The following is a 20,818-nucleotide window of genomic DNA, read 5'->3' on the forward strand; positions in this document are numbered from 1 at the left end:
GCCTTTCCGATGGAAAGCCTGGTGCTGCCGGCAAGCATTCTGTGGGTTCAGTACCAGATCCCTGAGCTAGCCACACCTGCCTGCCTGGTGAAGAGTCTTGAAGCAGGAAGCAGAGGTGAGGTCGTAGGGAGAGGAAGGACCAGTCTTCTGAGGAACTTAGACGGCGTGAGACAGTGCCCACGTCCTTCTGGCAATCTGATGGAGGCAGTTCCTCAAGTGAGGTTCCTCCTGCTGGGCAATGTGTGGGGCTGTAACAGGCTGACATCACCACCCAGCACACAGCCCTGGGTATAGGACCTTTTTTAACTTACTCTTCTGTAATGCTTGTGACTTTAGCAGCTGTGATTGCTACTGTTCTCAGATTACAGAAGCCTAACCACAGAGGCTTACACGGGACCTATTTTTGTCACTTAATAAATCCTTTTATTGTTAGCTCAGCTGTCAAACATTGCCAAGAAGGACCCAGGCTTTCTCTCTTTCCTCTGCCGTACTTATTGGATTAGTTTTTATGTGCATAGGTTCTTTCTTTCTTTCTTTCTTTCTTTCTTTCTTTCTTTCTTTTTCTTAAGATTTATTTATTTAGGGCCAGACGTGGTGGTACACACCTTTAATCCCCGCACTTGGGAGGCAGAGGCAGGTGGATCTATTTGAGTTCAAAGCCAGCCTAGTCTACAAAGTAAGTCCAGGGCAGCCAAGGCTACACAGAGAGACCCTGTCTTGAAAAACCAAAGGGGGGAAAGGTTTATTATTTATGCAATATTGTGCCTGCATGTGAGCCAGCAGGCCAGAAGAGGGCACCAGATCTCATTATAGATGGTTACGAGCCACCATGTGCTTGTTGGGTATTGAACTCAGGACCTTTGGAAGAACAGCCAGTGCCCTTAACCGCTGAGCCATCTCTCCAGCCCTGGGTCTCTTCTTTCTATTATAAAAAAGCTGCTGCAGCTCCAGTCATCACTTCAGCGCACTGGAGAGGAAGAAGGAAATGGGAAAGAACCAGGATGCACGTCACTTTGTAAACTGGGGCCTTGAGATGAGTCTGTGGATAAGAGCATTGGCTGCTCTTGCAGAGGATCCTGATTCCATCACGTGATAGTTCATAACTGCCTGGAACTCCAGCTCCATGGGATCTGATGCTAGCTTCTGACCTCTGAGGGTACCAGACACTCTTGTGGAACGTAGACAATACAGACAAAACACTCATCCCATAAAATAAAATAAACAAATCTTCAAAATATTTTTTTTTTAAATATAAGCTTTTCAGACTTCCTCCCAACCAGCCCCCAGCAAAACTCTGTGGGAAGGATTGTCAGCTTTGTCACAGGTGAAAGCAGCCTTGGCGGGCTTTGCCCTTGGACACACCACGGATACTCTCTGAGATTAACCTTGAGATAGACTGGGTGGAGCCATCATGGGCCTGGAATTCAGGAAGGGGGGGGATGGGGGGGGACAGGGGGGGATGGGGGGGGGACTCCACCTGGACTATTGTGTTTCTAATCAACCCTCGATGGGAGGAAGAGACTGGCCCTTGCACGTGAGAGACAGGCAGGCAGGGAGGACCAGAGGAGGCAGCAGGTTCGGACCGGGCTTGAGCTCACGTGGATCGGAAAAGGATCAGTGAACAGGCTGGACCAGCGCGCAGGCCAGAGACACCGAGGGACTCGTTCTGTGGAACGGATACCGGAAGGTTCACTCTTGTTTCCCTTTAACCTTTTTTCCCTCTTGTGTAAGCTAGCTGGGTTGTATAATAAAGTTTAATTGTTAAGAAACAGAGCCAATAGCAGCCCCATCAAAACCCTATTTCAGTCTTGTTTAATTTGAATGACCACCCATAGCTACAAGGAAAGCCAAGAAACATATATGAAATAGGGGATTGACACCACCGACTCAGACCACAAAGCCTCACGCCTGGCTGTGTCTTCTACGGATATTTTCAGTGTTCTGACTTGTACATGCATCTGTACATGGCAGCCCTCAGTCAAGGGTGATTTGACAAATTGGGTAGATCTTTAAAATGTGTGTATACCTGCATATATATCTATGTATGTATACATGTGTGCTTGTATATATATGTGTATTTGTGCACTTGTGTGGACATGTATATGTGTATATATGTATGTATGTACATGAGCATGTGTGTATATGTATGTGTGTGCGTGTGTATATGTGTGTATGCATATATGTGTTTATATGTATGCATATGTACACACACACACATATGGAGGGATGGACATGCACACCACAGACAGGGTCTCTTGCTTTTCTCTAAGTAAGCAAGGTTAGCTGGCTAATGACCTTCAGGGTTCTGTTGTCTTCACTTCCTGTTTTTGCTGTAAGAGTGATGAAGTCACACATGTGTGCAAACGTATCTGAGTGTATGAGGGTTCTGGGATTCCAAACTCAAGTCCTCACACTCATCCACTGAGCCATTGACTCAGCCCCTGGGTTCAGTTGTTTTTGTTTTTTGTGGGTTTTTTTTTTTTTTATGTATTTACTTAGTATCTTGGGGGATAGGTTTGGTTCTTCCTCTTTTTTCTGGAGGTGGGAGGGGTATTTTCAAAACAGGGTCCTGTGACTCCAGAGCTAGCCTCAAGTCACTGCAAGAGGATGACCTTAAACTTCTAATCCTCCTGCCTCTGCCTCCCAAGGGCCAGGAGTTCTGGCATAAACCACCATGTCCTGTTTTATGTGGTGCTGAGCATCAAATTCAGGGCCTTGTGCGAGGTAGGAAAGTGCTGTGCAACTGAGTTCCAACCCTAACTACACATTCTAAACGTGGAAATTCAACAACTAGCATTTATAGTCCGATAACAGAAACGTTCACTGTAGAGGCAGAGAATATTTTTGTTTGTTTGCTTGTTTGTTTGTTTGTTTTCCGAGACAGGGTTTCTCTGTGTAGCCTTGGCTGTCCTGGACTCCCTTTGTAGACCAGGCTGGCCTCGAACTCACAGCGATCCACCTGCCTCTGCCTCCCGAGTGCTGGGATTAAAGGCGTGCACGACCACCGCCCGGCTAGCAGAGAATATTTTTAATTACTCTTCTTTTCCTTTATAATTTTTTCATGGCTCTTCAAACCATACCCCAACTTCACCACTGGCCTTCGGCCATTTTGTTCGCACAGACCCATTTCTACATGGTATGAAAGAATCAGAAAGGAAGTAACAGGGACCAAAATAGACAAAGCTCCCTGGGACAAGCTGACCAGGAGGTTTGTCGCTCCAACTCGATGTGGCGGGTAGAATACCCGAGGACTCTAACCGAGTCAAATTAGAGATACAAAGTAGATTTCTAAGACTAACTATCACTCTATGCCTCTTTTGCTAAATCAACCAGTCAACCAGCATAGTCACGCTTGGTAGATGTTTGCATCTGTTTGGGGGGGTGGGTATTCTTAATGGGAGCTTCTATTCCCCACCCCTGGAGCAAGCAGCTTCTAACTTAAATAGAAAAATCTTTCCTTTTCATTTGTCAAATGTACAGTGCTTCATACGCTTTGCCGTGTCAGTGGTAGCACAGACACGAAGGCGTGTGTCCACTCAGTGACATTATTTCTATCGCTTCCATTCTGCACTTTTAAACACATTTAGTGGCAGTGGGTCCTTGTCATTATTGGCCGCTCATCAGCCAATCACGACGGACTCGGGTGGAAGGGAGGGGTGAGACAGCGTCTCTTTCCAGAGCCCAGGCTGACCTCAAACTGGCAATCCTCCTGCCTCTGCCACTCCACCCAGCCTAAAAAAAAAAAAAAAAATTAAGTGAAATTCTGTTCAAGCTTCCTGTAGCTGGAAAGTAAGATAACATGAACCCATGGATACAGTGTGATGGGAACACACCATGACCTGTGTCACAGAACATCTGTCCCAACGTCAATTCCACGTCCGCATCCCTCTGAAGCTCTGTGGCGGTTTCAGTGACCGTGGTGGGCTTCTCAGAGCTGAGCAAGCACAGGCGACAGAGGACCTGCTTGTGTGTCAGCCAACCAGCCCTGCTGCCAAACAAGATCACGTTTCCACAGATTCAGGGTGTTTCCTTTGTTCTCTGTCTCTCTTGAACAGCTGTCGGTTGTTTTTTCTTTTCTTTTTAGGATGTGGAACTTTTCGTGACACCTCTGTCCAGGGGCCACACTAACTGTGTTGTTCAGGCTTTAGGTTCTGTGACCCCAACTCAAGGACTGATTGGTTGATTGTTGTTTGTTTGTTTGTTTGAAACAAGGTTTCTCCGTGAAGCCTTTGCTGTCCTGGCCTTGCTTTGTAGACTAGGCTGGCCTCGAACTTACAGAGATCTAGAGCAACCTCATCAAAAGCAAGCCTCACACAGGAAGGAGCCAGTACCCATCCCTTGGCTTTTTGTCTGCTTAGATTTTCCTGTTGGTGACATTTCACATAAATGGAAGGGTACACTGATGCCCCTTTGCGTTTAGCCTTCGAGGTACCAAGCCTCAGTATGCTACTTCTCTGTGGTGGATGCACCTCAGTTCACTTATCCGCTCCCTCCTCTGTAGGCAGTTGAGTTGTTTCGTCCTGTTAGCTATTGGGAAAGCTTACATGTGAATTCCATTGACCGGCTTATTTTCAATTCTGAAACAAATAAATTTCCGTTTGTCACAAGCAACTCCTGGGCCTGGTGTGTGGCACTGAGACCTGCCATTCCCTTTCCTCCCTGCCTGTTACCTGTTTTAAAAAACAAAAACAAAAAACAAAAAACAGTCAGTAGTAAAACTGTCCGGGGAGGGGGGGGGGGGGAAATGTCAGCAGTGTTGATGCTGCTCTAGGTCAGCACTCGCCACTGAACTGGCAGCTTTGGTAGGTGCTCAGGAAAGGGAGCCACATACAAAGGGAAAACAGGAAGGAGGGGCTGAGGCTGGCACCTTTCCAGTCATCAGAATCATAGGCGTTGCCAGCAAAACATATAAAAGGCTTTAATTCCATCTATACGTCCAATGATCTGGGTATTTGAAAGACAGCAGCGTCTTAGTGGCTGGTTACCATCCAGGCTGGAACGTGCAGTGGTGATAAAGTGACAGCTGCCCATTGAGCAGCCAGTCTGGTGACAGCTGACACCACACTGACTGAAGGCAGCAGGCAGACTGCAGTAAGAAGCTATAGCAGGATGTCTGGCCTCACCAGGGGAAGTGCTGCTTACAGTCCCCGTATCTGGAGTCTGGGAATCCCACCGTCTCTCTGTCCCCATATGTTTCAAAGCAACCCCGTCCCCATCCCCCAGGAGTCAAGGAATCCAAGAGCCCCAACAAGGCAACCCTGGCTGCCCATTCCCCCTGGGAATCCCATTTGCTCAGAACACAAAGCACAGATAGGACCTGGGATGTGCACATGGGGGCTAGCAGCATCCTAGCTCAGCAGGTGTGTTGGCCAGCAGGGACTGTGCAGGCTGACTCCTCCATTCCTGTGGCCTTGGGTCTCCACACACGGCTTCTTTCCCCATGTCAGTGACCACGTCGGCATAGAGTCAATCCCATAAAGTAGGCCACTGGAAAGTCTCTTGGTTTCCTCAACTAAGAAACAACGTTACTAAAAGTCTCTACTGTTTAGGCTTAAAGAGACAATTGGTTAGTTTGTCTCAAGTACTTAGGAAGAAATGGCAGATGGCAGTAAAAAGAAAAAAGAGCATTCTGATGGCAAAGTGGGGCAGACACAGCCCTACTACAGTTGAAGTAACTTTCAAGGCGGGGCTGGATGGAGCTCAGTGGGAAAACCTTTGCCTGAAATGTCCCCGACCCCGAAGTTTCACCTCAACACAGCAAAGGAAAAATAATTAACATCCTGGGCACCATGAGGCTCCTCTTAGAGGCCCATAAATGGGAAAAAGGTGAGAAGAAACAATGTCCCCCAGCTGCTCCTGTGTCATGGGCCACTTTGAATTGATGCTTACCTCTGCCTCCTAGCTACCTTGAGTCCATGTGGCCAGTGCCTCAGCTGGCGAACAGCTCAGCCAAGAATGTCTAGGTTGTAATCACTGCAAAGGTGAGATCATGCAATCCTTCCCTCATGCGCTTATCAGGAAGCAGTGATGGATCCTGTACTGTGTGTTGACTTTTAACCTCTTTATACCTCAGTGGTGATGATGATGATGATGATGGTGATGATAGAGTTGTCATGAGTTTTTAATAAATTGCTGTCATCAGATACTTAGAAGAGCATGGATTGGGCCTGAAGAGATGATTCTGAGGGTGAAAGTGCTAGCCATCCAAGTCTAGAGACTTGAGCGTAGGCAGGAGGGAGAAAGTTGTCCCCTTGACTTTTATATGCACATCTTGGCATGTGGACATATCACAGACATGCACACACACACACATACTAATAATATTTACTAATATAAATGAGTGTTGGAATGTTGGTTGGGTTTGTTTTGTTTTGTTTTGCTTTTTTTTTTTTTTTTTTTTTTTGCGTCAGGGTTTGGCTGTCCTAGACTCGCTTTGTAGACCAAGCTCGCCTCAAACTCACAGTGATCCACCTGCCTATGCCTGCCAAGTGCTAGGATTAACGGCATGCGCCACCGTGCCCAGCTATTTTGTATTTTTGACACAGGGTTTCTCTGTGTAGCCTTGGCTGTCCTGGAATTCACTCTGTAGACCAGGTTAGCCTTGAACTCAGAGATCTGCCTGTGTCTGCCTGCCAAGTGCTGAAATTAAAGGTGTGAGCTGCTGCCACTGTTGCCACTGCTGCCACCACCAGCAGCCAGCTGTTTCTTTCTTTCTTTTTTAAGTGGGGGAAGGAGGAGGAGGAAGAGGAGGCACGGTCCAGCCTAGCACTGTGTCAGCAATGACTCCTCTGGCTTAGGAAAGGCTGACTGAGAAGGAAACTGAGGATGAAATCAAGGGCATCCCTCTGAAGTGTGTGGTTAACACCAGTGTCAGGCTGTAGGTCAGGAACTCTGATTTACATGCCTGGGAGTCTAGGGCTGCTCTGTGTTAGAGACAGACTCTGTGGGCAAGTGACAAAGTCACTTGCTGTTTAAAGTTATGAATCCGATTGTGATTTCCAATGGAGTGGGGGTGGAGAACACTCATCTGAAAGACCAAGGCTTGGGGTGTAATGTGACTTAGGAACTGGGGAACCTGGAGGCATCCGAGCAAAGGAGACTGAGCAGGAACAGTAGGAGAAGGAGACAAACTCTGTGGAGGCAGTGTCCTGGAAGCCCAGGGAAGGAGAGCTTTGCAGGAATGAGGGAGAGAAAACTGCCATGGGATGTGGAGACAAGAGACTCAGGAGGTCAAGGTCAGCCTCAGCTTCGTAACAAGCTCAAGGTCAGCCTGGGTTACATGCCAGAGGGGGAGGGGGATGAGGGAGGAACCAATGGCGCATGCTCCCCATAGCCACGTGAGTGCAAAAGACTGATTGGTGGCTCCTACCACCAGTTCTGTGGGAATGGAAGACACCAGCGGTGGAATAGAGTCTCTTTAATAAAGAAGGGGAGTTCGTGGGGACTATGGTATAGACAGCTGTTTTGAATTGGAGACTGGGGCATAAGCATCTCTTTGATGATATTCCTGTAAGGGAGCTCAAAGAACTCTCGGTACATCTGCTTCTGTGTCCTGATGCTGGAACCACAAGTGTGTATCACCGCTCCCTCTGAAAATCATTTTTAAAGTGTTGAGTGGAGGGAGGGAAAGGGGGTATAAGGGAAGTGGGGGGAAGCGTGGGACTAGGAGGAGAGGAGAGAGTGTCGTTGCGATTGGGATGTAAAAATAACAAATAAATTAATTAATGAAGGAAAAATAAGTATTGAGTAAAGTAGGAATGCTAACTCAAGCGCCTGAGCATGCAGGCCACACTGGCACCCAATAGTGGGTGTTACAGAATCCTTGATGAGCTCTGCCCATGAATACATGTGCATGTGATTGGTACAGCATGCATCATTCTATATTATACTTGGACGGAACAATTTATGAGTTATGGGCTAAACAGATCGCTCAGCAGTTAAAATGACTGGCTGCTCTCCCAGAGGACCTGGGTTCAATTCCCAGCACCTACATAGTAGCTCACAACTGTCTGTAACTCCAGTTCCAGGGGACCTGACACCCTCTTCTGACTTCCCTGAGCACACTTGGTGCACAGACAAACCTGAAGGCAAAACATCCACACATTAAATAAATAAATAAATAAATAAACAAATAAACAAACAAATAAATAAATAATCAAAAGCGGTGGCTGTGGAGATGGCTCAGAGGTTGAGAGTACTGGCTGCTCTTCCAGGGGTCCTGAGTTCAATTCCCAGCAAACACATGGTGGCTTACAACTAGCTATAATGAGATGTGGTGCCCTCTTCTGGCGGCCAAGCACAAGTGCAAGCAGGGTGTTGTATACATAATAATAATTTTTAAAAAAACTTAAAAATCAAAAGCATTGACTGTGTTGTCATCATTATTGTCTTACCAGGTCATGCACAGCCAAAGCTGTATACACACACACACACACACACACACACATACACACACACACACACACACACACACACACCAGAAATCTGGTCATTCAATTTAAAACTTTTTTTTTAAAGATTTATTATTATGTATACAGTATTCTGTCTGTATGTACACCTGTATACCAGAAGAGGGCATTAGATCACATTATAGATGGTTGTGAACCACCATGTGGTTGCTGGGAATTGAACTCAGGACCTTTGGAAGAGCAAGCGGTGCTCTTAACCACTGAGCCATCTCTCCAGCCCTAAAACTCTTGTATGAAGAATGATAGGAACACCGTGCTTTATGGAAGCCCCTGACTGTCAGTCACATGAAATAGAACTGTGTATCTCTGGGTCATTCTATGAAACCAGTAAACACAGTGTAAGCAAAGTTCCGACCTGTTACAGTGTGGGTATAAAGTAGCCTCCCAAAGGCTTGCGTGCTAAAAGGCTTGGTCTCTAGCTAACGGCACCACTGAGAGGTGACTGGACCATGTGCATGTTGACCCCCTCCATGGATGACCCATTGATGACATCACACTGACTGGGCTTTTAGGGCATGAGTCCTAGTTAGAGGCAGTGGGTCTTGGCTGTTTCTATGACACGTGCATTTTCAGCGTCAGACCTCCATACCTTCCGCCAGGTGACCCTTGCCTTGCTGCAAGCCTGCGGATGGTGGATCCATCGTGCTGTGGCCTTAAAGTTGATTTCGTGGATGAAAACTTAACGCCAGACCTCTCTCGGCTCTTCAACATAAGGGACCAAAGCTCCTGATGGGTGGAGTGGGATCTGGGGTGAGGCAAGCAGTGGGACCTCACAGCCAGGGCACCACTGCATCATTAAAGGGTTCCTCTGAGAACAGGAAGCAGGGCTCGCCTGTGGGGAACTCCCATCAGGAGTTAGGAAGCCTAACATCTTCTATTAGATTTATTCATTCCCTTTTATATATTGAGTGTTTTGTCCATATGCCAGGTATGTGTGTGCACCGTGTGCGTGGTTCGTGCCCATGAAGATCAGAAGAGGGAATAGGACCCCTTGGAACCAGAGTGGCCGATGGTTGGGAGCTACTATATCACACCACCATATCATGCTGGGAATTTGAACCTGGGACCTCTGCAAGAACAGCAAATACTGTTAACTGCCCCGACCTGCGGGGTTCGACTAAAACTCGGGACAGAGGTCACCTGTTGAGAATGCAAGACACAAGGAAGGAGAGCAAGTCTGATTGATCAAGCTCTCAACTTTATTAGGCAGGCAGCAGCTTTTATAAGTCAGAAGGCAGGGAAGCATATCGCTGTAGCAACCCAGCTGCAGGCTTTTCTCAAAACACAGGGAATTCCAGGCAGGGTCATAATGTCCTGCCACACAGGGTATCTTGCTTTGTCTTCATTTGGCTTTAGTCTAACTGCTGACTCACAACAGGGTCGCTCCATCCCTATCTGTCTTTATCTGCTGACTCACAACAGGGTCAGCTAGTTTCTGGTGAAAGGTAAGCTCTGGGAAAGACAGAGACTTAAAGGTGCAGACTTGGACAAGATGGCTGAACATTGGCCATATGGCCTATCGTCCCCAACAGTTAACCTCTGAGCCGTCTCTCCAGCTCCCATCTCAGTAGTTTTTGGAGGAGCTGAATCAGACAAATTCTTTTTTTTTTTTTTCTGTAGAAGGGATGTTATTCAACATTGTTTATTAGAGAAAATGCCATATACACATTGAAGTTTTCTGTGAAGGTTTTGTTCAAAGAGTAAGACCAATTATTACCCTACAGATCGTTCAAGTTATTTGAGTGGGAAACGAGCCTGAATTTCTGCAGTGTTCCATTTCAAACAGGATTCTGGGTTTTGCTTGTCTTGAAACAGGGTCTCCTGTACCCCCAGCACCAGGAACTCCCCATATAGACCTCTCTAGAATTTGCTGTCATCTCTGGCCTCTGCCTCCCAGGTGCTGGGGTTACAGGTGTGACTTGGCAGCCAGGGACAGACAATTCTTGATCAGAATGCAGCAGCTGGTTAAGGCTAAGGCACAGGCATCCCAGCACTCGGGAGGCAGAGGCAGGAGGATCGCAGTGAGTTCCAGGCCAGCCTGGTCTACAAAGTGAGTCAGGGACAGCCAAAGCTACACAGAGAAACTGTGACTCAAAAAAAAAATGCATAAAACAGTTGAAGTAGGGACTCAAAGCACCCCACCACACCAACTTCAGGCTTACCACACTACCTCTTCTGGCAGACTGAGGGAGCCCAACTTGGGGAATAGCTCTTTGGTAGAGTGCTTGCCTAACACGTGTGGTTCCGAGTTCAATCCCCTGCCCTACAACCAATCTATGAATCAATGAGTGGTCTTGATCTCAGGCCCTTGGCACATGACTCCTCAAACCCTTTGGCTTTCTGGCATGCTAACAGTGCCTTTTGTATTGTAACAGGATCAACAGCATCTGGGACCCAAAATTGGAAACTATAAAATTGAAAGGAGAGCTAAAGAAATTGCATGAAAAAAGAAAAGAAAAGAAAATAAATTGCATGGAAAAGAACACAAATTACAGGGTGTAGTGGTACAAGCTTGTGAGCCCAGCGCTCAGAAGGCCAAGACAGGAAGGTCACAAGTTCAAGGCTAGCCTGAGCTACATAGCAAGATATTGACTCAAAAACAAATGAAGAAATAACAGACACTGGTGGTTGCTGTTTTTATTTCTGAAAAACATATACAACGAAAATAAGCCCATGCATCTAAGAAGGAAGAGTCGGAGCAAATGCCAGGGCTAGATGCAGTCACTACCAGCCAGAGTATAGCCTGGTCCAAGGCAGCGGTGACCTTACCTACTTCCGGGAGAGGAAATGAGGTCACGTATCTACACTTTCCAGCATGTATCTGTGACACAAGCTTTGCGAACAAGCACCACAGGCTCAGGCGTCTTGACAATGTTCCGTTAACATGCAGTTTTCCTTTCATCTTGCAGGCCAAGGAGAATCATGGGAAGTAGCCTGATGCCCGGCATCCTACACTCAGGTGGGAGATGCGGCGGGATCGTGAGCCACTGCCAGAGAGATGAAAAAACTGCAGAACTTGGCCCACAACTCATTCTGCATGGTTGCTGCTGCCTTCTCTTGAGTTGAAGGGTTTACTATATCTCAGCAATACACGCTTACTTTGTGTCATAAATACAAAGCAAGCGGCCAGGGAGTTAGTAAACAGCTAATCATGCCACAGAGCCTGTTCTGTGCTTCCTCATAACGAGGTTGTCTGTGTTGGTGTGCTGTGTGGGGCTTCAGTTATCCCTGAATTTGTGGCTTTCAAATGCGTCTGCATTCTCAGACATGGCTGCCTGCTGCCCTCCAGGTACTGGGCAACTCCAGACCCTCAGGGGGCCAGACCTGACTCTGGAATAAGACAGATCTCAGTGGGTCTGAAGACTGTGGGCTGGCTTGTTTACTTAAGGAGGAGGAGGAGGAGGAGATAATGCTACAAGAAGTGTAAAAAAAAAAAACTAGCTTGCAGGCCCTTTTGTTCTTGCTTCCATTATTTTACTTTACATATTTAGAAATACTTAGTTGAAGGAGAGATAAACCTGTTTTTTAGGATCCCAAGTGTGGGATCGGAACAGTCTTGTGAGAAAACAGGTGAGGGTAATTCACTAGAAGAGCAACCACCTCGTATAGGAGCTTAATTGTTGCCAGCTGAAAAGATCCCGTGAACAGACTCTGGGAGGAGATATATAAATGAGCCCAGAACTGGAGGTGGGGCTTTTTGGAAACTTGGGATAGTTTTTGCTGTTCATCGCTGCACTTCAAGACGCTCCTAGAGAGAACGGCTCAAGGGAAGGTTTTGGGGCTCCGGCTCCTGCTGAGGTTCTGGGTTCTGGTTACTCTAGGTTCCAACAGAAGAAATCCTGCCGATTGTGCCAGAAGAATCATTCCTCAGAACTGATATCCTTATGGTTTTGTTATTGTGTCCATTAATCCTCATTTCCTATTGTTTTGGTTAGTCAGGTTATAAGTGACATATGCTCTGTCACTAAGTTGTTAATAAAATATATTGGTTAAGAAAATTGAGCCTACACTTAGTCAGGCTGGAGAGATGGCTCAGTGGTTAAGAGCACTGGCTACTCTAAGAAAGGCCCCAGGTTCAATTCCCAGCAGCACATGGCAGCTTACAACCGTCTGCAACTCTGATTCCAAGGGATCTGACACCCTCTTCAGTCTTCCTTGGGCACCAGGTACACACATGGTACACAGACATACATGCAAGCAAAACACCCACATACGCAATAGCACACACACACACACACCAAAAAAAAAAAACTTTTAAAAATGCTTAGTCTGTATAGAAAATTGAGCTATTGCTTACTAAGCAAATGTATTGAGAAACTTAGATCTGAAAGATCTGTGAAAACAAGCAGGACTCTAAAGAGAGATGTGAGGACGAGAATGACAAGGTTTACGCTGCCTCTTCCTAGCCAACACGACTCCTGACAGAATGGAGTGAAAATAAACCGAGCCGTGTGGGAGACTGTCTGTGCCTGGTCCAGAACACCTGTTATCCCATGCACTCTCACCAGCATCCCCTCAAAGTGAGCATGACAGCTGCCTCCACTTTCCCAGAAGAGAACAGAGACGCTGAAGGATGAGGCCGAGGATACCCACTGTAGTCAGGGAGAAGGACACCCCTGTTTTCGCTTCCCTCTGCATTAATTAGACTTTATGTCACATTGGCCAAGGACTTGAGAGATGCAGCATTGGCAATGCGATGTTACCATCTGACATCTTTATCTTGGACGATGAATGCATTGTGAGCAGCTGTCTTAAGTTCCCACTGACTTTGCTGACATGATTGACATGTGTTGATATATAAAACTGTGTTTGGGGCTGGAAAGATGGCTCAGAGGTTAAGAGCACTGGCTGTTCTTCCAGAGGTCCTGAGTTCAATTCCCAGAAACCACATGGTGGCTCACAACCAGCTATAAATGAGATCTGGTGCCCTCTTCTGGCAGATAGGCACACATGCAGGCAGATGACTGATTGTATACATAAATATTTTTAAATCTTTTTTTTTTAACTGCGTTTGCTTCTCTTAGCTTATCCACCACCCCCCCTTTGGTTTTTTGAGACAGGGTTTCTCTGTGTAGCCTTGACTGTCCTAGACTCGCTTTGTAGACCAGGCTGGCCTCGAACTCACAGCGATCTGCCTGCCTCTGCCTCCCGAGTGCTGGGATTAAAGGCATGCACGGCCACATCCCAGCTCTCTCAGCTTATTTCTTAATCCGGCTATCACACAAATAATTGAGGCTCTTTTATATGTGTTTAAAAATAAGCTTCACAACAGTCTTGAGCGATTTGTTTCTATTCTTAACCTTCTATGCTATTTTGTCTTACTCCCAGCAATATTTGCACTTTGTAGTTTTCCTTGGCTCCAGCTCCTTCCCGCACCTCTCCCCATGCTGAATCCTCCACTTCCTCCTCTAACTCCTCCTCCCCTTGCTGGCAGGAAGTCCAGCCCTATTTTCTCCCCTGCTCAGCGATTGGCTATAACCTGCTTTATTGGCATATCAGGGAACAACTGGGGAGCAGTGTTTACATACTGAGACAGAAATCAGAATTTAAACTACACAATAACCTTATGCCTACAGACATGTACCCTCAAATTGTGATAAACTGTTGTTGTTGTTGTTGTTGTTGTTGTTGTTGTCAGTTATTTTGTCACGGCAGTGAGAAGAGTCACTAATACAGGGAGAATTTATTTTGGCTCACGGTTTCAGGAGGTTGAGTCAGTGACTACTTGGTCCTGTGTACTTAGGCAGAACATGAGGTGGCAGGAAAATGTGATGGAGGAAACTGTTTCCCTCCTGATAAAAAGTAGAGCATAGAGAAAGAGACTCTGGGGCAAGACATATTTCAAAATACAGGCCCAAGTCTAGGGACCCGGCTCAGTGGGTAAGAGCACCTGTTGTGCACGCATGAGGACCCGATTTGGATTCCCACCACACAGGTAAGCAGCTGAGCGCGCTGTGAGCACCTCATACTGGGTCTATATCACTTTCCTTCTGAGCTATCAGCCCCTTGGGAGCAAGACAGCATCTCTTCCAGGCCCTATTCAAGTTGGACCAATTGGCCTTTTCCCTACTCCCCCCAAGCTGTGTTTTCAGATTCCAACCAATTAAACACTCCAAATGGGGATTCCGGAATTCTGGGGTCTTGCCCTATCTCTGTTAGATTTCTGTTGTTGTGATAAACACCACGACCAAAGGAAACTTGGGGGTGGGCAGGTGGGGGTGGGGGGCTGATGAAGTCCTCAGTGAGTATGTATTGTTGCCGTGAGCAGAGCCATGCTTGTTGAGGACCCCGATGTGTCAGACTCAGAGAAATGGCCAAGCCTTCCCCAGGTGAGGCCCAGAGAAATGCACCAGGAGGAGTGATTATAAATGATTGACTGAGCCGGGTGTGGTGGCGCACGCCTGTAATCCCAGCACTCGGGAGGCAGAGGCAGAGGCAGGCAGATCGCTGTGAGTTAAAGGCCAGCCTGGTCTACAAAGTGAGTCCAGGACAGCCAAGCCTAACACAGAGAGACCTTGTCTCGAAATAAATAAATGATTGACTGGTGTGTGCAAGCATGTCTCCCTTGTCCTGGGTGCCTGCGACTTGGACTGCCCCCTCTACCAAGCCCTCCAACAGAACTAGCTAGCCCCTCCCCCTTGTACTGTATATAATAAACAGGTCTGGGTTTTGCAGCAGGTGCTCTCCATCAGGAGCATATAGCCCACCAGATCCCAGCCTTGCTGAATGTGCAGCTCATGTCTCAGGGTCTGTCATTTCTTCATTCCCACACCATCCCGGTCAAGTGTCCAGAACCAAGCCATGCAGGACATGGCTGGGGGAGAAAAGAGGGTTTATTTCATTTTACAGCCTACCATCCACCAAGAAAGCCACTCAGGGCAGGAACTTAAGACAAAAACCTGGAGTCAGGAGCAGAGGCCATGGAGAACACTACTTACTGGCTTGCTACCCATGGCTTGCTCAGTTTGCTGTCACCCCAGGCCCACTTTCCCAGGGTTGCCCAGCCCATAATGGCCTAAGCCTACCCAAATCAATCACTGACGAAGGAAATGCCCAAGAGGCTTGCCCACAGGCTAACTGTTTCTCAATTGAGGTTTCCTCTCACATGACTCTAGCTTGTGTCAAGTTGACAAAAAATCTAGCCAACATATACCCTATCCTAAGAGGTCTGCCTGCTTTCCCATAAGCCTCAGCCCCTTTCTGGAAGGCCTGAGGCAAGGAAGGATGAAGACTTTCCAGTGTGGGTGACAGGTGCCTGTAATGGGACCTTTAAGTCTGGGTCGTGGCTTTGCAGACACGTCTAAGCTCTGAGGTCACTTCCCCCCGATAGTAGAGACTTGGCACCTGCCGGCATATTTGGAGGGTTAGAATGCTAAGAATGCCTGAGACCCAACACCTCCAGCCCGACTGCTCGAGAAAGAAGACTGTGAGAACACACTGTCTCTGTGCGCTCAGAGCTCAGGCATAAATAATATGGAGTCCATTAAGACTACAAATGTGCGAGAGCGCTGCAAAGGCTAGCACCTGCCTATGCGCTCTGAGGCCCACCTTGGGTTCAAGGGCGTCTACTGGCAAGAGAAAAAGTTAATCTCTCCTGAAGACAGACCGCAGCAGCTCTGAAACGCTATCCAGCCTGGCTCTCAAAACCCCTTTACTGTTGATGCCACCAACAGTTGCTAAGAGACCAAGGCAGGCTTACAGGCGCCACAGAAGGGAATCCCCAGAGTACTGCGGAGAAGGCAGCCTGGGCAGCTGCCTGGGGGCTCTGCCCACATCCTTGTCTCTCTTCTGGAGCCAGAGGTCTCAGCCAGCAGCCTGTGGCTGCTCCGAGGAACCACTTGCCTAGAGTATGCCGACTGTGCCCAGCCATCCTCAGAGGGAAGAGGAAGGCTAGAGGGGCCTCTTCCAACTTGGGTTTTCTTTTCCAATAAAATGAGGGTAATTCAACTTCAACTGGCCTCCCAGTGTGATGGTTAACAGCTAAACTGATAACGGACCAGAGAGGTGCATGTACAGGTGCTTGCCACCCAAACCTGGAGATCTAAGTCGGATCCTGGGAACAACAGAAAGGTGAAAGAGAGCATCCACACCACGAAGTTGTTCTCTGCCCTCCACATGCCATGACACCATCACCACCATCCCACCGGACAAAATAATGAAAGTAATTTTTTGAAAGAACGTGATAACAGCCGAAGAGGTCTTAGTGAGTTGTTAGGTGGAGTCCCATGCCCGTCACTGTCATAACCAATAAAAGAACTGGAGAGCCGGACATGATGACAGTGCACATCTGTAATCCCAGCATCTGGATCAAAAGCCCCAGGTCAGCCTGGGATACACAGCGAGGCCCTGTTTCAAAAAGGCAAAATAGATAAGTGGACTAAGAGGATGGCACTTAGGGGCTGGAGAGATGGCTCAGAGGTTAAAAGCACTGACTGTTCTTCCAGAGGTCCTGAGTTCAAGTCCCAGAAACCACATTGTGGCTCACAACTATCTATAATGTGATCTGATGCCCTCTCCTGGCATGCTGGCATGCTGGCATGCAGGTATGCATGCAGGCAGAGCACTGTATACATAATAAATAAATCTTAAAAAAAAAAAGATTATGGTACCTGAGAAAGGGGAAGACACGGCCACTTGATCAGTGAAGACATATAGATTATGTCTGGGGTTCATTCTTATGACATCCTTGCATATGCTGTGTCTGCTAGCAAATTATAACAAAATATAGATATTTTCCGTAATACGTATTTTATTAAATACAATCAGCACAAACATACAAACTGTGTAAGTAAATTTGTTTCAAATACAATTTGCATCTATTCATGTGTTAATAACTTCATCAATAGGAGATTATGGGTAGGTAGGTTTTTTTAAATAGGAATTCATTTTATTAGCATATGCTGATTATAGAAAAGAATTGGCTTCATTATATTTTATGCACAGTTATAAAGATGTGTATAATGTACTTCTCTATTGAATTGAAAAGAAACTTTTCTATACCATATATTTTATATTTTATACCATATAGTCCTCAGCTCCCTTCCCTTCTCTCACGCTCTGAGCTCTGGGATGCATCTGTCTGTCTTAGGCCAGTGCAAACCCTGCTCATATGTGTGTCAATCCTGTTGTGTCTAGGAGGTGAATCAGTATTTCCTTTTTTCTTCTGGCAATGGTTGATTGCTTGGGCTTTTTTTTTTTTTTTAACATTCTGGCAGGCCAGCTCTGTGGAAGTTACTCACCTCTGGTCTTATCCAAACTCGTCTCATCGTCTGGCCAAATGACTGAGGCTCTGCTGAGGTGGCCTCCCTCGGGCTGTGGTTTCCCAGCAAAATCCTTTTTCAAAGAAATCACCCGAGGGAAGTGCACTGCCGTGAGAACAGGCAGAGGCAGGTGGGACACAGGCTCAGAAAGAGAAACCTGGGGCCTCGGCTTCAGAAGGTTTCTTCAGCTTTCACTTTATCTGAGGATCTGGTACTGTTGGTTATGGCCATGTGATGTGCTCTCTGTAAGCAGTGCCCGGTTCACAGTGAATGCTCGCTCTCCTCCAATGCTTATTGCTCAATGCTTATTGAACAAAATAAAAGCAGACTGGTCCTTTGATGTTTGACAGAGAGCCCTTGGGGACGCAGGGACCACTGAGCTCCACAGAACAGAGCTGGTTGAGGTGGACACAGAGCTGGGGGTGCAGAGCATGGCACAAGTTAGGCATAGGTGTCCGAGAGTTGACCTTGGGTAGTTATTTTCTCTGCCCCAATTTCTGTGTAGTGGGAGGGATGCAGGAAGCAGATGCCATCGGGGAAGCAGGCTTGTCACTCACATGGCAATTGCATTTTTGTCTTTTTTTTTTTTCCATCTCAGGCAAACACCCTGCCTGTAAGATGCACACCAGTTCACTGAGAGATTTCTTGCTGTCAGCCTTTTGACTGCTTCTCCTAACAGCCCCAGATTATGCACATCTTAATAGTTATGTGTGATGGTCCACTTTCTGTAGTTCTAGGTTATATATAAACACCAAACAGTCTACAGTGCTGGCCTGTGCTAACGATTGTACTTACTTACAAATCAGGACAAACGTGCAGCCATCCCTCTGCTTGGCACGGAGACCCTCCACAGTTCTCAAAATCTAAAGGTGCTTGAGTCCTCTGTATAAAATGGCACAATGGCCTGGCGTGGTGGCGCACGCCTTTAATCCCAGCGCCCCGGAGGCAGAGGCAGGCAGATCTTCCTGAGTTCGAGGCCAGCCTGGTCTACAAAGTGAGTCCAGGACAGCCAAGGCTACACAAAGAGACCCTGTCTTGAAACAAAAACAAAGCAATGTTTGTAAATGCTTCCACACAGCCTCGCTCCTGTGGCACCAGGGATACCATGGCCTCCTGCTTTTGAGTCCTCTGCCAATGAACTACACCCCCAACTCCAGCTCTTGCTGGATTTTTTTTTTTTTTGAAACAGAGTCTTGCTAGTGTATTCCAGGTACACCCCAAATGCAAGATCCTCCTGCCCTAGCCTCCCAGTGCTGGGAATACAAGCCTGCGCCATCACGTTCTGTTGGTCTGGGATGCAGAATCTGTGGGTGCAGAGGGTCACTGTAAGATGTTTGGCACAGCGCTTCTCCATAAGATTTTAGAACATTAAAACAATGACAGCAACAGGGTTTTTTTTTTTTTTGGTAATTTTGTTGTTCTGTTTTGTTGTTGTTCTTATTTTCTGTTTATTTATTCCTTTATGCATATGTGTGCTCTGTCTTCATGCAGGCCAGAAGAGGGCAACAGAGCCCATTACAGATGGTTGTGAGCCACCGTGTGGTTGCAGAGCATTGAACTCAGGAAAGACCTTCAGAAGGACAGCCAGTGCTCTTAACTGCTGAGCCATGTCTCCAGCCCTCTTGTTTTGTTCTGGGCTTTTGTTTTGTTTTGTTTTGTTTTGTTTTGTCACAGGACAAATCCCAGGCTGATTTTGGAACTTGCTGTTAGCCAAGGCTGCCCTCAAATTCTTAATCTTCCTGCCTCTGCCTTCCGAGTGTTGGGACTATGGGTACACATCAGCACGCGGGGCTCAGCTCATGATAGCTGATGTATCATCAGATTACAGGCTAAGAGAGAGGGGTTACCAAGAGTTCAAGGCCAACTTGAGCTAGGTATCAAGACCCTGTGTTAAATATGAAAGAAAAAAAAATTACATTACAACAAAAAAGGAAACATGAAGCAACATATGTTAGCTATCTTGATTTATAAGTGCCAAGGGGTACATATATTTTGAAATACACTCTACATGACAAACACAAGTAATTTTTATTTTCCAGTTAAAAAGTATTTTTAGAGCTGGGTGTGGTGGTACACTCCTGTAATCCTAGCACTTGGGAGGCAGAGGCAGGTGGATCTCTGTGAATTCTAGGCCAGCCTGGTCTACAAAGTGAGGCCAGGACAACCAAGTCTACACTGAGAAACCCTGTCTCAAAAAACAACAACAACAACAACAACAAAAAATATTTTTAAAAGAAGCTAGGCTGAGGTGAGAGCACACAACTATAAGGCCAGCGCTTGGTAGATTGAGGTAGGAGGACCAGGACAGCCTAGGCTCTAAGCAAGTCCTGTGCCAGCCGGAGCTACACAGCAAGATCATACCACAGAGGGACAAAAGAAATAATGGGAAAGGGAAAAAAAGGAAGAAAATAAAAAATTACATAACAAAAGGACACTCACATTTAGAGTAACTGCACACACATGCCAAGAACCGATTCCACTGGTTCCCCTACACTGTTGAGCCAAGGCATTTACATATTAAAACCATGCTACTTCAACTTATGTTGCTATGGATTGTTTTTATATATGTGTGATACTATAAAATATCATTGGGTCTTCCAACTTCCTGGTATGCTACTAGTAAGGAAGAGTATGGAATCTTGTTTTAGTTTTAGTTTTAGGTTTTGAGTTGGCCCTGTGCATATAGCTTCAGGATGGGTCACCCAAGAGAGCTAAGTGTGATTGGCAGTTTAGGACTTGAAATCCAGAGACAGGCGTGATGGCTCACACCTTTAATCTCAGCACTCGGGAGGCAGAGGTAGGCGGATCGCTGTGAGTTCGAGACCAGCCTGGTCTACAAAGCAAGGATAGGACAGCCAAAGGCTACACAGAGAGACCCTGTCTTGAAAAAAAAAAAGAAAGAAAGAAAGAAAGAAAGAGGGCTTGAAACCCGAGGGATGGGAGGAGCTGAAGGTCTGCCAAAGTTGTCCTCCGACCTCCACACACACATGCATGCAACCCATCCAAATACACATAAATGCGTGTAATTAATTTTTCAAAAACCCTACACAAGGGCAGGCTGGAATTGCTAAGCACATGCAGGCCTTTGGT

General features: G+C 46.7%; 1 long non-coding RNA gene across 1 annotated transcript; it reads left to right on the forward strand.

The window, feature by feature from the left end:
• The first annotated feature begins 1,499 nt into the window (after window positions 1-1,499).
• Window positions 1,500-11,627, forward strand: LOC311582771. Its single transcript, XR_014774225.1, has 2 exons — window positions 1,500-1,687; window positions 11,378-11,627. It is a non-coding gene; the product is annotated as an uncharacterized lncRNA (long non-coding RNA).
• Window positions 11,628-20,818: the final 9,191 nt, after the last annotated feature.

The sequence above is a fragment of the Acomys minous genome, assembly GCF_964271855.1.
Source record: "Acomys minous genome assembly, chromosome: 14".
In the NCBI taxonomy this organism is placed as follows: Eukaryota; Metazoa; Chordata; class Mammalia; order Rodentia; family Muridae; genus Acomys; species Acomys minous.